The sequence below is a fragment of the Marmota marmota genome, unplaced genomic scaffold (genome assembly GCF_001458135.2).
Source record: "Marmota marmota marmota unplaced genomic scaffold, marMar, whole genome shotgun sequence".
In the NCBI taxonomy this organism is placed as follows: Eukaryota; Metazoa; Chordata; class Mammalia; order Rodentia; family Sciuridae; genus Marmota; species Marmota marmota.
In genome coordinates this window covers 37158481-37171384 of record NW_026000037.1, presented here as the reverse complement: position 1 = coordinate 37171384, position 12904 = coordinate 37158481, and the positions used below count along the sequence as shown (strand labels likewise).

Sequence of the window (12904 nt, the reverse complement as noted above, 5' to 3'; positions counted from 1 at the left end):
TATCAAACAAAAAACCCTTTACTAAGTAAAAGACAGTGCCCTGAAAATGAACATATCAACTACTAAGTAAACTGTTATTTTGAGGAGTATTATTTATTTAATAAAATGTCTTGCTTTCATTGCTCTTTCAATATGCATATGTATGCATGCTGAACCGTCAGAAGCAGATAAAAATAATATGTACTGAAAATAAATGTATTGCTAATAAAAAAGTATATGCAATTTTGAGAAAAATCCCACTGTCGTTAGCAATAATCAGAAACTATAGTTTTGATTTATAATAAAGGTAAATACATATGATAATAATATCTAAAATTACAATCTTTTTGTTTACATGAAAGAAACTCAGAGAATTTACAATATATTTTAATTATGAAAAATGCATACCACTTTTGCAATTTCTTTTAATTGTAATCATATAGTTACAGATATGTGGAAGCTGAAATGATCTTTTATAGTTTCATTATTTTCCTTGAAATCTACTGAATATATTTAATCTATGGATTTAAATTTTCTCCTTATCCTTTCTCTAAGTTTACATGTGAAGGATAAGAATATTTCTCCTAAAAACAAGTTTGGTTTTTTTTTGTTTTTGGTACTGGGGATTGAACCCAGAGGTGCTTACCACCAAGCCACATTCCTAGCCCTTTTAAATATTTTATTTGGAGACAGGTTTTTGCTCAGTTGCTTAGGGTCTCACTAAGTTGCTAAGGCTGGCTTATAACTTGAGATCCTCTTGCCTCAGCCTCCTGAGATGCTGGGAATATAGGCATGCATCACTGCACCCAGCTACTCTATTATAAAACTTTTAGTATATAATTTTTATATACATATACTACTTCACATGGAAAATAAAAATGAAAACAACTGTCAAAGTGCAGTTTTCTTAATCCATTTGAAAACACTAAAGGGCATCATAGATATGCCAATACAACATTTAAGAGGGACAACACTGAAAGCCACATTTAAATGACTAGAATTTGTAGAGTTAGAACTTTCATTAATAGATTATCCATGTTACCAAGAAGATCTACAGAATTAAAGAGAATAAATGAATGTTTCTGTAATGGCACTAAAACTTAACACATATTCTTTAATCAAGTACACAAAGGAGCTGCTTAAGACACAAGAAACAGGAATGACACTATTAAAATGTATGCTCCATTAGTTGGCATCAGTTCCCTTTAAAAAAATATTTATTTTTTAGGTGTAGATGGACACAACACAATGCCTTTATTTTTATGTGGTGCTGAGGATCGAACCCAGGTCCCGCCCGTGCTAGGCGAGTGCTCCACTGTGGAGCCACAATCCTAGCCCAGTTCCTTTTTTAAATTAAAAAAATTTTTTGTTCTTATACTTAACAGTAGAATATATTTTGACATATTATACATAAATGGAGTACAACTTCCCATTCTTCTGGTTGTACATGATATAGAATTACATTAGTTGTGTAGGTGCCCTTCATGAGATGAATGTATAAAGAAAATGTTGTACATAAATATAATGGGATACTACTGACTTATAAAGAGAAATAAAATTATGGCATTTGCTGGTAAGTAGATGGAACTGCAGACTGTCATGCTAAGTGAAATAAGCCAATCCCCTAAAACCAAAAGTTCAATGTTTTCTCTGATATATGGATGCCAATTCAGAATAAGGTATGGGTGAGTACTGAAGAATAGTACTTTAGATTAGATAAAGGAGAGTGAAGGGAAGGGAGGCGGGGATAGGAATAGGAAAGATAGTAGAATGAATTGGACATTACTTTTCCATGAACAGTTCCCTTTTAAAATATCAAAACTTTCAAACAGATACAAATTGGAGGACTTGGATTAGGGAATTTACTATAGTTACAGAGATATTCCACCGGTGATTTAAAACATGGGATAATAAAAGAAAAAAAATAAATATCAAATATTTTATTTCATTTTAGTTATCACTGCCAACCTATGTGCTTTGTATTTTGTATTTTGATCCCTAATTCTGTTAACTAATTGAAAATAAAAGACTATAAGCTTCTAGAGGGCTGGGGGTATAGCTCAGTGGTGGAGTGCTTGCCTAGCATGCGAGAGGTCCTGAGTTTGGTCTGCAGTACTGCCTAAATAGCTAACTGTTCAAAAATAAGAGATGAGTTGGAATTAAGTGATGGAAAACTGCTACAGAAGATAGAGATCAGATTATTTCTAAAGAAAGGCAATTGAGCTTTGGCCTAGGAATTCTAAAATTATATTTTATTTTAATAGGAGAAAGTATTTAACTTGTTCCTAGATGATTGTATTTCTTTAAATATTAAATATGTATTTTTTATATCAAAGGATATAATATTCATGTTATTATTCTAATAAATACTTTCATTATTTGTACCTTATGCTGTTTTATAAGGTTTACATAATTAATGCAGGAAAACCCAGTATGTTAGTTTATGTTACCATGACTAACACTGTATTTAGAGTGATCTTGGCAAAATGCCATTCCATATGGTCATTTTTTTCTGCTTACAAACTTATAATGACTTCTACTTAAAGATGGCAGGTTTAACACATTTTTATTTCTTTTAGGACCCATTAAAATGATAGTACAGGAATGAAAGACTACAACAGATGGAGGACAGGTCATCAACAGATGAAAGATTTCAATAAATTAATGTAATCTGGAAAAAACAGAGTGAGAAGAACTGCTGAAGTGGGCCCAATGAAGCCTCACCCTAGAGTAGCCAGGACCCATCAATCTACAGAATCAAGAGATGGGCAGGGCCTCAGAGGTGCAGGTAAGAGGAAAGTAAGCCTGGGAGTGAGGGGCAGGGCTGAGCATGGGAATGAGGGGCAGGGCTGAGCAAAATACACACACAATTCATTCTACTATCTTTCCTATTCCTATCCCCGCCTCCCTTCACACACACACACACACACACACACACACCTTAATCAAAGAGTTCTTGGGAGAAATCAAACCTAGAGCAAGGAACAGTGTTGAGGGGACTGAAATAGCTAGTTTCCCAGCCCAAGTAAAGCTGCCTTTGAATTTTAGAAGCACGTGAATGATTTGTAACCTAGAATCCCAAGTAACTAGAATTAAGAATCAGACAGTTAAATGGGTATCAGTTACTTCTCCTCAGCATATTCTTTAAAGATAGTGCTCTTTCTACAACTTCTAATGTTATGATTGTTAAGTTTATTATAAGAAGAAATTAGGAGAACCAGGATAAAAAGCTAGTTTTTACACAGTGTCTCATAAAGCAGGCATCCAACATAGCACCTTTTAAATGTGTTTTCTGTCTCTACACATAGACTACCTCTACCCTTTCTCCAGTCAGGCCCTGCCCTGGGGCTTGTACCTTCTGATGTTAGGACCTGGATACATTTTTCCTGAGAATAAAATACATTTCAAACCTTTGAAATTTTTTTAAAAATTGATTTTCCCTATAGTCTTTTGTAGGAAGTTGCTAAGAGATATGGTTCATTAAAAGATGTAAATGTAAAAGAGAAGAAATGTAGGCTGCAGTAGTTTGCTAACCAGGACTGCAGGAAAGGGAAGCCCCAGGATGACAATTTGTGAAGTCAAAGGATATTAGTACACTGAAGACCAGTTCTAAGGAAGAAGAAAGGAAAAAAATATGCACCAGAATGTTTCATATGATGGAGAGTTGGAAAGAACTAGGAGTATGTTAAAGAAAAATATTGCACATACAACAAAAGACAATGAGGAATTTTAAGAAAACTAAAAAAATTGCATAGGTAAGGGAATATAACTTGCAACTGTAATTAATTATCAATTAAAATAATATTTAATGCCAGTTGGGAAAATGGCACCCTTTAAGATACTACGAATATGACAATAATGGGGAAAATAAACAACAACAAAAAATCAAATTAGTTCTACTATTCTATTCCTCTAATTATCACAGTCCAGTAGACAGAGAGTGACAATAAATTAAAAAGTGAAGTAAAATAAAATATAACTTGTATGAACAATAAGATGAAGAAAAACAATGAAAGAAGCAGAAATATTTCTAGGTAGAGGAGTTTCTCTCTAGAGTAAGATGACTAGGGAAGTAGTACTGAGCAGCTGCCACAGGGGTCAAGAACTTAAGGAAGGATGGAAGAAAGGAATAACTTAAGTGAAGTGGCCATCTGGGTGAATTTATGCTGAAGGTATCAGCAAAAACAAAGTAGAATCTACTTACTAAATTGTGGTTACATAAATAGATATAAATGGCATTAATTTTAGACATATAAAAATAAAAAAAACTGGGGACAGAATCATGGAGAGAGAAGAGCTAGAGGAGAAGGTGGGTATATTAATATCCTCATCTGACAGAAGGGAAAAATCACAAATAGCACCTATAGTTAATGGGACAAAAATAATGGTATTCGTTTATTTTCTACAGTTCTAACAGAAAAATAAAAAAGAAGATAAAACTAAATGGAGAGTGATAGGGAGAGCAAAGTTAAAGGCAAAGTGGGGTGAGCAAATGTGTAATGCCTCCCTTATTTATGTGTATTGTATGTGTATATTAATATATGATGTCTAAAAGTGATGAATAAAAATATAAGGTGGATGCTCTCAGTGATAGGATACTTGCCTACCATGCACAGGCCCTGGGTTTGATCTCCAATACCCAAAACAAAACAGGTGAAGCAAATTGCTTTTATGTGGAGATATATATCGAAGGAAGAGTGCAAAGAGAAGTGAGGCTTCCAGTTAGAATGGCAGCTATTATGAATACAAACAACAATAAGTGTTGGCGAGGATGTGGGTAAAAGGGCAACTCATACACTGCTGGTGAGACTGCAAATTGGTGCAGCCAATATGAAATGCAGTATGGAGACTCTTTGGGAAAATGGGAATGGAACTACCATTTGACCCTCTCCTTAGTCTATACCCAAAGGACTTAAAAACAGTATACTACAGAGACGCAGCCACATCAATGTTTATAGCAGCACAATTCACAATAGCTAAACTGTGGAACCAACTTAGATGTCCTTCAATAGATGAATGGATAAAAAAATATGTGGCATATCTACACAATGGAATATTAATCAGTAATAAAAGAGAATAAAATCATGGCATTTGCAGGTAAATGGATGGAATTAAAGAATGTAAAGTGAAGTTAGATAATCCCAAAAAACCAAATGCTGAATGTTTTCTCTGATATAAGGAGGCTGATTCATAGTGGTGTAAGGAGGGGGAACACGGGAGGAATAGATAAACTCTAGACTGGGGCAGAGGGATGGGACGGGAAGGGAGGGGGCATGGGGTTAGAAATGTTGGTGGAATGTGATGGATATTATTATCCAAAGTACATGTATGAAGACACGAATTGGTGTGAATATACTTTGTATACAACCAGAGATATGAAAATTGTGCTCTATATGTGTAATAAGAATTGTAATGCATTCTGCTATCATATATAAATTTAAAAAAACAATTAATTAAAAAAAGAGAAGTGAGGTTTAAATGTAAAAAACTAGGCAAATAATTATTGATTTTAAGCATGTGCATATATTACTTTGATTTAAACACTCACACCTACTCTAACACACACCTTTCAGCGGTTTTCACTACTCTTGGGATAATGGCAGAACACTAAACAGGGTCTATGGGACACCTCTTGTCTCAATAGCCTTATTTCAGACTGCCCTCCCCTACACTTTCTGATGTACCTACATTGGCCTCCTTTTAATTCCAGGATCAAGCCAACTGCTGGAAGCTTCTCTATAGGAGGTTCCCTTTATCGGAAATGTTTTTGGTCCAGTTTCTCCCATCCACAAGGCAAAGTTCCTATGGCTCACAATATATTTAGAAGCTTATGAAAATGTTTTAATTTCTTTTAATATAACAAGAAAAAAGGACATTTAGGTCAAAGAAAATGTTTAATAGTAATATTAACATTCATCTTTATATTGCAGTAGTTGAAAAATATACTTAGAATTTTTTTTTATGTTGGAAGGAGCCTATGAAAAATCACAATGTAGCACTAGTCTGTCTTACTCCTCAGAGCCACTGTACCTTGTGAAATCCTACTCAGTCCTCAGTTTTCAGCTAAAATGCCTGCTTTAGAAATCATTTAACTGATTCTCCTAGATGAGGTTCCCCAATAGATACATTTGCATTATCTTGTGCTACGGCAGTGGAAAAAGTGATTGTATAACTTTGTCTTTAATGAATTAGGAACTAGGTCTACCTTATTTATCACTACATCTTTAGCACAAAGCATGATGCCTTCTATGGACTATGTGAGACTCTGAAAGACTGAGAATTTTCCACTGTGGTTCTCCCATGTCCTGTCTCCAGTATTTCTTCCTACCCATCACTTCTTGTACATGATTTTAACTCCTATGACTTTCTCTTCTTCTTTCTTGACAAAATCCACATTGCCCCCACAATGGCTTCAAGTCTGCAAGAACAATTCCTTCTCTTGCAAAAACCATTCCTAAACAACTCTATCCCAAACTGAACTTTGGCTGACCTGCCTGTTAAAAGATATCCTATCTTCCTCCAAATCAGAGTACACCTATAAAGTCTTTTCATGTTCGGTATTTTTTGAATAAAGGTTTATGTGCTCTGGCTCTGGCTGACTTTCTTCCACAGTGGGCATTCAATGAAAGAACAGAATAAATGGATGCTTCATGAATTACAGGCCTAGTGGCTCTGAAGAATTAAGAAAATTTTGAGGGTTAGGGGTCTTATGCAGTGGTCCAGTACTTTCCTAGCATACACAAAACATTGGGTTCAGTCCCCAGCATTAGAAACAAAATTTTTGTTCAGGATAGTCTTGCAAATTTAAACATACTAAGCAATAGCTAATAAGAGAGTAGCAAATAATCCCAAAAAGGATTTAAATCTAAATAGATTCAGTTGTTTTTATGTGAACTAATGGAAGGAGATCGTGGTATAGACATTCTAACAGCCCAAAGAATAATGATTGATACATAGTAGAATCTCAATAAATATTTGTGGGATATATGGAACTAATATTATTTCAAATTGTGAGCCTCAATAAAGGAGGAAAGAAGAGTAGTTTAAAAACATTGGTGTGCTGTACTGCTGCTTAATTTTTAGTTGTTATATTTAATATATTCTAAAAATTAAGTAGAAATAGAAATGACACGGCTTTATGCTTTATCAGGGAAAATAGGAGAACTGAGTTCAAAGGATTAAGAAAAATAGTCTTAGCAGAATAAAATTGTATTCTTAATTCTAGGTTTCTATAAGTGGGATACATTTTCAGTTCAGTTTTTGATCCTGGATTTATCATATACTATTTAATCTCTTATTTATTCTCTTATTGACTCAGTTTCCTCTTTTGCAAAATGAGGACAATAATAGAGTTGGATTTAGAATTTGAGTCAGAATAGTGCTGGCAATGGTAAACACTATTTAAAGCCTAGTAGTTCTTTACCACATTATTAGATGATTGCTTGTGAGTTAAGTAAATAGTTTGCTAATTCCCTATGTTTTACTATTTATTATGTAAATATGTCCTTGAAAGGAGTGAGTATAGTTCCTATAACTTTTAGATACAAAGTGTTCACTAATGAAAGTTGGTATAACAAGAAAATGAAAAATGAGGTTTGAATAACTGAAAATACATAATTAACCATAAATTCAAGACTTCAGGGCCTTCAAAATATCGACACTAATCAGTTCATTATTTTACCACATGAGTCTAGAAGAATATTTTAGCAAAAAAAAAAAAAATCAGAATTTGACTATAAATTTTCCATGAAATTCTAATAAAAATGAGAGATGAAATTTATTCTTTTGTTTTGATAAAATCTTACTGTACCTCTCTTGATAATTTTTAATAGTCATTACTTTATTGGGGTTACATTTTTTTTTACAAAGTTCTTTTTGCAGGTAAATAAAAATATATATACAGAAAAAGTAAAAATAAACTAACAGTAAATGAAAAACCTATGAAGCCTTTTCATTTTTTTTCAATATTTATCTTACTTTTAAAAGCTTGACTCCTGATATGACTTTTGGGATAAAGTGACAGACTCAGGTTTGATTCCCCCTGGTATTTCAACCAATACTCCACAATCTAAAGACTACTTTTTGAGGATAAATGACTGAGTAGGAGCACTACTGTCCTGAGGCTTTGCCTGGGGCCTATAATCTCACCTAATCATTATTCATGATGCCTTGGAAAAGCCTCAAGCTAAAGTTGTGATTGCTAAGTAGAACTAAACTTGTAAATTCATTTTAAACATCCTTTCTTTTGGTTTCATGACTTCATTTTTTGTTTAATTCATGTGTACCTTTAGATACAAATTATAGCAAGCACTAAAATCTAGAGCAGAAATCTGTTTTGAATAGTTTTTTTTTACTCATTTATAAAAAAAGTATTCTAATAACAAAATGCCTCAAGATTAAATTGAGTAATACATGTATCTGGATACATAAGCACCTTAAAGAGTACATGAAAAACTGTGATAATGGAGAAGATTTCAATCAATTTAGAATATTGTCACACAGTTTTCATTAGTCAATTTCTATTTCAAAAACCAAAATAATTTGATAAATTCAAAAGTGAATTTAGGGATGCAATGGTCTCTGAAAACAAGGAGATTAGTCAAATCATGCCACAGATTAATTAGATTTTTTTCACTTTTTCTTATATGGGAAATAATTCAATGGCAATAAAAATATTATTTATTGCCATCTGTCATGCTAAAACTTTCCATTATTGGTTTATTTCTAGGATTGACCATTGCAATCCTCTGCCTTTTCTTCTGGAAACTGTATCTGCTTCAGTTGAAAATGAAACACCATTTCCTACTGATTATAACATTTAAGAATTTCCTTTTTCACACCAAAATATTACCTCAAAACTGTTAGGATGCATAGTATTAAAAAAAAAAAAAGACAAAGATAAGGGCTGGTGATGGTATGGAGAAGAGGAAATGCTTGTACATTGCTAGTATGAATGTAAATTAGCATCCATTAGGGAAAACAGTGTGGAAGTTCTATTGTACAGCTAGTGAACACAGTTAATGACAATTGTTTTGTGTATACAAAAATTGCTAAAAGACTAGATCTAAAATATTCTAAGCACAAAAAATTATGTGAGGTGATGGGTATGGTAATTTGTTTGATTTGCTTATACCATGTTTGCACATACACATATCAAAACATCCTGTTGTATACAGAAAATATATACAATTTTTACTTGTTAACTATATATTAATAAAGCTAGCAAAAATAATCTCCTATTTCAAGAACAGTGACTAAATGTAAGAGCTGTATGTTTCAGATTACCTGGGTTAGAGCCACATTTGTTATGTGTGTAAAGGGATAATAATAATTCCTATCTCAAGTACATATTATGAAGATTAAATAAGACAAATGCTTTAAAAAAGTAGGTCATCTCATATATAGAAAGCACAATTAACTTTGTTATCATTTTCAAGGATAACTTTTTAGAATTTTTAATTTATTTCTCAAATTCTTCAAAGGGTATTAAAAAAAACCTTTGTGTGGTTTTGGAAAAATATGAATTCAATTATTTGCTCTTTTGTTTTCTTGATCATAAAACCAAAGGATTTGACTTTATCACCCCAAAGATTTCTCCTAACTATAAAAACATGTATGATTTTACATATCTATGACTAAGATTCTAGACTTATTGTCCCTCTTTGCTCTTTAAATGGAATGCCAATTCTACTTCTAGTGGAGACTAACTTTATTTTTGTATATTATTTAAATTTAAGAACTACATTGAGGATATTTTGTACTTTTTCTGGAATTAGCTGTCATGGGATATTTTCCTGATGTCCTATGACAAGCTACTACATGTATTATCAAGCCCCAGAGAAGACTCTGAGAAGGTACTATCTTTTGAACTGACACCTTAAAAACCAGTCAGAGGGGTTGGGGTTGTGGTTCAGTGGTAACAGTGCTTGCCTAGCATGTGTGAGGCACTAGGCTCGATTCTCAGTACCAAAATAAAATAAAACAAATAATAATAATAAACAAAATAAAAGGTCCATTGACAACTAAAAAAATATTTAAAAAAACCCAACCAAACCAGATGTTAATCACATAGAGTGTTCTATCTTACTGAGGGATTTAAAAAAACAACAACTGTTATGTTTCTGGAGAAGGCATGTTTCTTGAGTAACATATTACTCAAGAGACAGGGAAAGTCCATGGTAATATAGCTGTATAATTTACAATTAAGTATAGTCCCTTCTCACCTTAGAAAAATGAAATTTTATATAATGTTATAAAGAAGAGTTATAGCTTCTAATAAGACAATGTTAGTAAAAAAGGAAACGGAAGCTTTTCCTATAGGTTAAGCTTTCTGCTTATAATATGCGAGAGATAGGCAACACGCTATTTTGGTTACAAGTTATTTAGTATGATTAAATTCTTATAGGAATCACTTAAAAATAGTAAGTTAGGTTATATTAATATTAACTAATGCTGATGTTTAATGTAATATTATAAGTATGTTATAGTCTAAGTAACTGATTTCCTCCGGACATACCATGGCAGATATAAAATATGGGTTAAGTAAAGTTTCATTTAGAGTCATTATATACACTAAAATATTAACAAATGAAATGATATAATGTCTGGAATTTGCTTTAAAATAATACTGGAAGTATAAATAAAACAAGATTATTTATGAGTTTTAATTATTGATGCCAAGTTGAGGTAAAAGAGGTTCATTATTACCTTATATGAAAAAAATAAAAAAAATATGGGAAAAACCCCATCAAAATAAAATATAAAAATGAAAAATATTGAAAAGCATAATTGTAACACATGATTTACTGATTTAATATTTTTATATGATTCCTGATTCATATCAATAAAAAACCCCAAAGACCCTAATAAGAACTGGGCATGGAGCAAGATTTAGATAGTCACAAAAGGACTCAAAGTTCAAATAAAAATAGAAAAAAATATCCATTTTACTAGCAATCACATAAATGAATATTTAAATGCCAAAAGCTTTTATGAGATTTATTTTTAAAACAAAACCAGCTAATACTAAATGTTGACAAACTGTTGAGAAAGTGGTACTCTCGAACTCTCTCATGCTATTGTCAGGAATGTAAATTGTTACAGCCTTTCAATTCATTTACTCTTTGGTGCACCAATCCAATTATTTCAATATATCATAAGCTAGCATTTTCAAGAATTCAGTGGGGTGTTGATAGATATTTGTATGTGTAGGCCTTTGTTTAATTTTAAATGCAAATTTATACAATGACATTTAAAAGAATATTTTCCCTTTAAAAAATAGAGTTTATTTTTCAGGGTAGTTTTAGGTTCATGATAAAAACTGAGTGCTAAGTACAAAAATTTTTCATATACTACTTTCCCCAAACTGTCTCTCCCATTTCCAACATCCTTAAGATATATGTTATTTTAAGAAGGATTCTATAGTCAAATGAGTTTGATTTTGGTCTACTACTATACACAGGTATACATATATCTAAGATGGTGAATAATAATATTCCATTTTATTATATGACATGGAACGCTTTCATCAGAGAGCATGTTAGGAACTAAGTTTCTGCAACACTTGTTTTTAGAAATTGTCTTTTAAATTGTTTTTAGAAATTGTCTTTTAAAAACCATCAGACATGCTGAGTACAAAAATGTATGTACAGATGTTCACTGAACTTATGTTTACCACTGGGAAAACTTGGAAATATTCCAAATATTTAATAATAGGAAAGTGGTTACCTGATTTACGTTATATCCTTAAACTGAAATATTATACAGTTATTAAAAATGCATGGCATTTATTGACATGAAAAATGCTACAATAATTTAAGTGAAAAAAGCAGGGTATCCAAAGAGCATTTATATCCTATGGTTTCCAGTCATAATTATTATAATTATATAGATTCATGTAATACAGAATACAAATATCAATATATTGAGAAAAGTATTCCAGAAAATATGAAGAGTAGTATCCCAAGGTGGTAGGATTACTATATTTTCCTGTATTATCTTTTTTTTACGTTGCACATGTATTAATTTTGTAAAAAATACTTATTAGAGACAACATGTTTAAACAGAGACATGTGGCATTTTTCAACACTAGGTATCAGAGACTTTTCATGTTTATTAAAAAGTTAAGTCCATAGATAAGAAAACTATAATTGTATGAAGAACCAATGAAGAGAAATCAAGATTCTTACCTTCTGGAGAGAAAGTGATGAAAACATAACAAGTGCTATGAGATCCAGTAGTGTAATAGAGGCAGTGATTTCCAGAGGCTCTATGCCTTTATGAGTCTCAGTGAAGGAGTCCCTCCTCTTCTTTCTGTAATAGAAACAACACAGGTACACACATTTATTTGAAGACTTTAAAAATATTTTATACAACATATTAAACTAATATGTTGGAATTTTTTCATTTGTAAATATCATTAAGTTTGTAGCAAAGAACCAGAGAGAATTAGAATATTAGTATCTTTATACTTCAGAGTACTATGATTAACTACTAGAGTAATATTATACTCTTTATTTTCATGTTTATTAATATATATAAGGGAAATACACTTAATAATTTTTAAATCATTGATAAAAACAGTAATATAATATTTATTTTTCTGCCAGTGTGCTAGATCCTCTGTATCTTTTTAAATCCTCCCAATCATTCAATTTTTCGTCAACAATATTTATGAGGTGCTTACATTATGTTAAGCACCGTGTAAGGCACTAGAGATATGATGGTAATAAAAGGCATGACACAGGTAGCCATTAACACCCCTTTTTAAAATGAGGCCATTGAGCCTTTAGAATCTAATCCTAAACAGCCTAACTTCAAAGATACTCTTTCAATTAAAATCCATTTTAAAGAGTTTGCTTAGTTGCAGTCTTACTATCACCACCACCAATGCAAAAAAAAAAAAAAAAAAAAAAAAAAAAAAAAA

The 12904-nt window shown here is 31.9% G+C and overlaps 1 protein-coding gene across 1 annotated transcript in view; it reads right to left on the bottom strand.

Moving 5' to 3' along the window:
* Mbd5 (methyl-CpG binding domain protein 5) overlaps positions 1-12904 on the bottom strand; it is a 405383-nt gene that overhangs the window by 147735 nt on the left and 244744 nt on the right. Inside the window, exon 6 of the mRNA XM_015479159.2 lies at positions 12168-12291. The gene's annotated coding sequence lies outside the window, so the exon portion shown is untranslated. The remainder of the gene's footprint in view (positions 1-12167; positions 12292-12904) is intronic.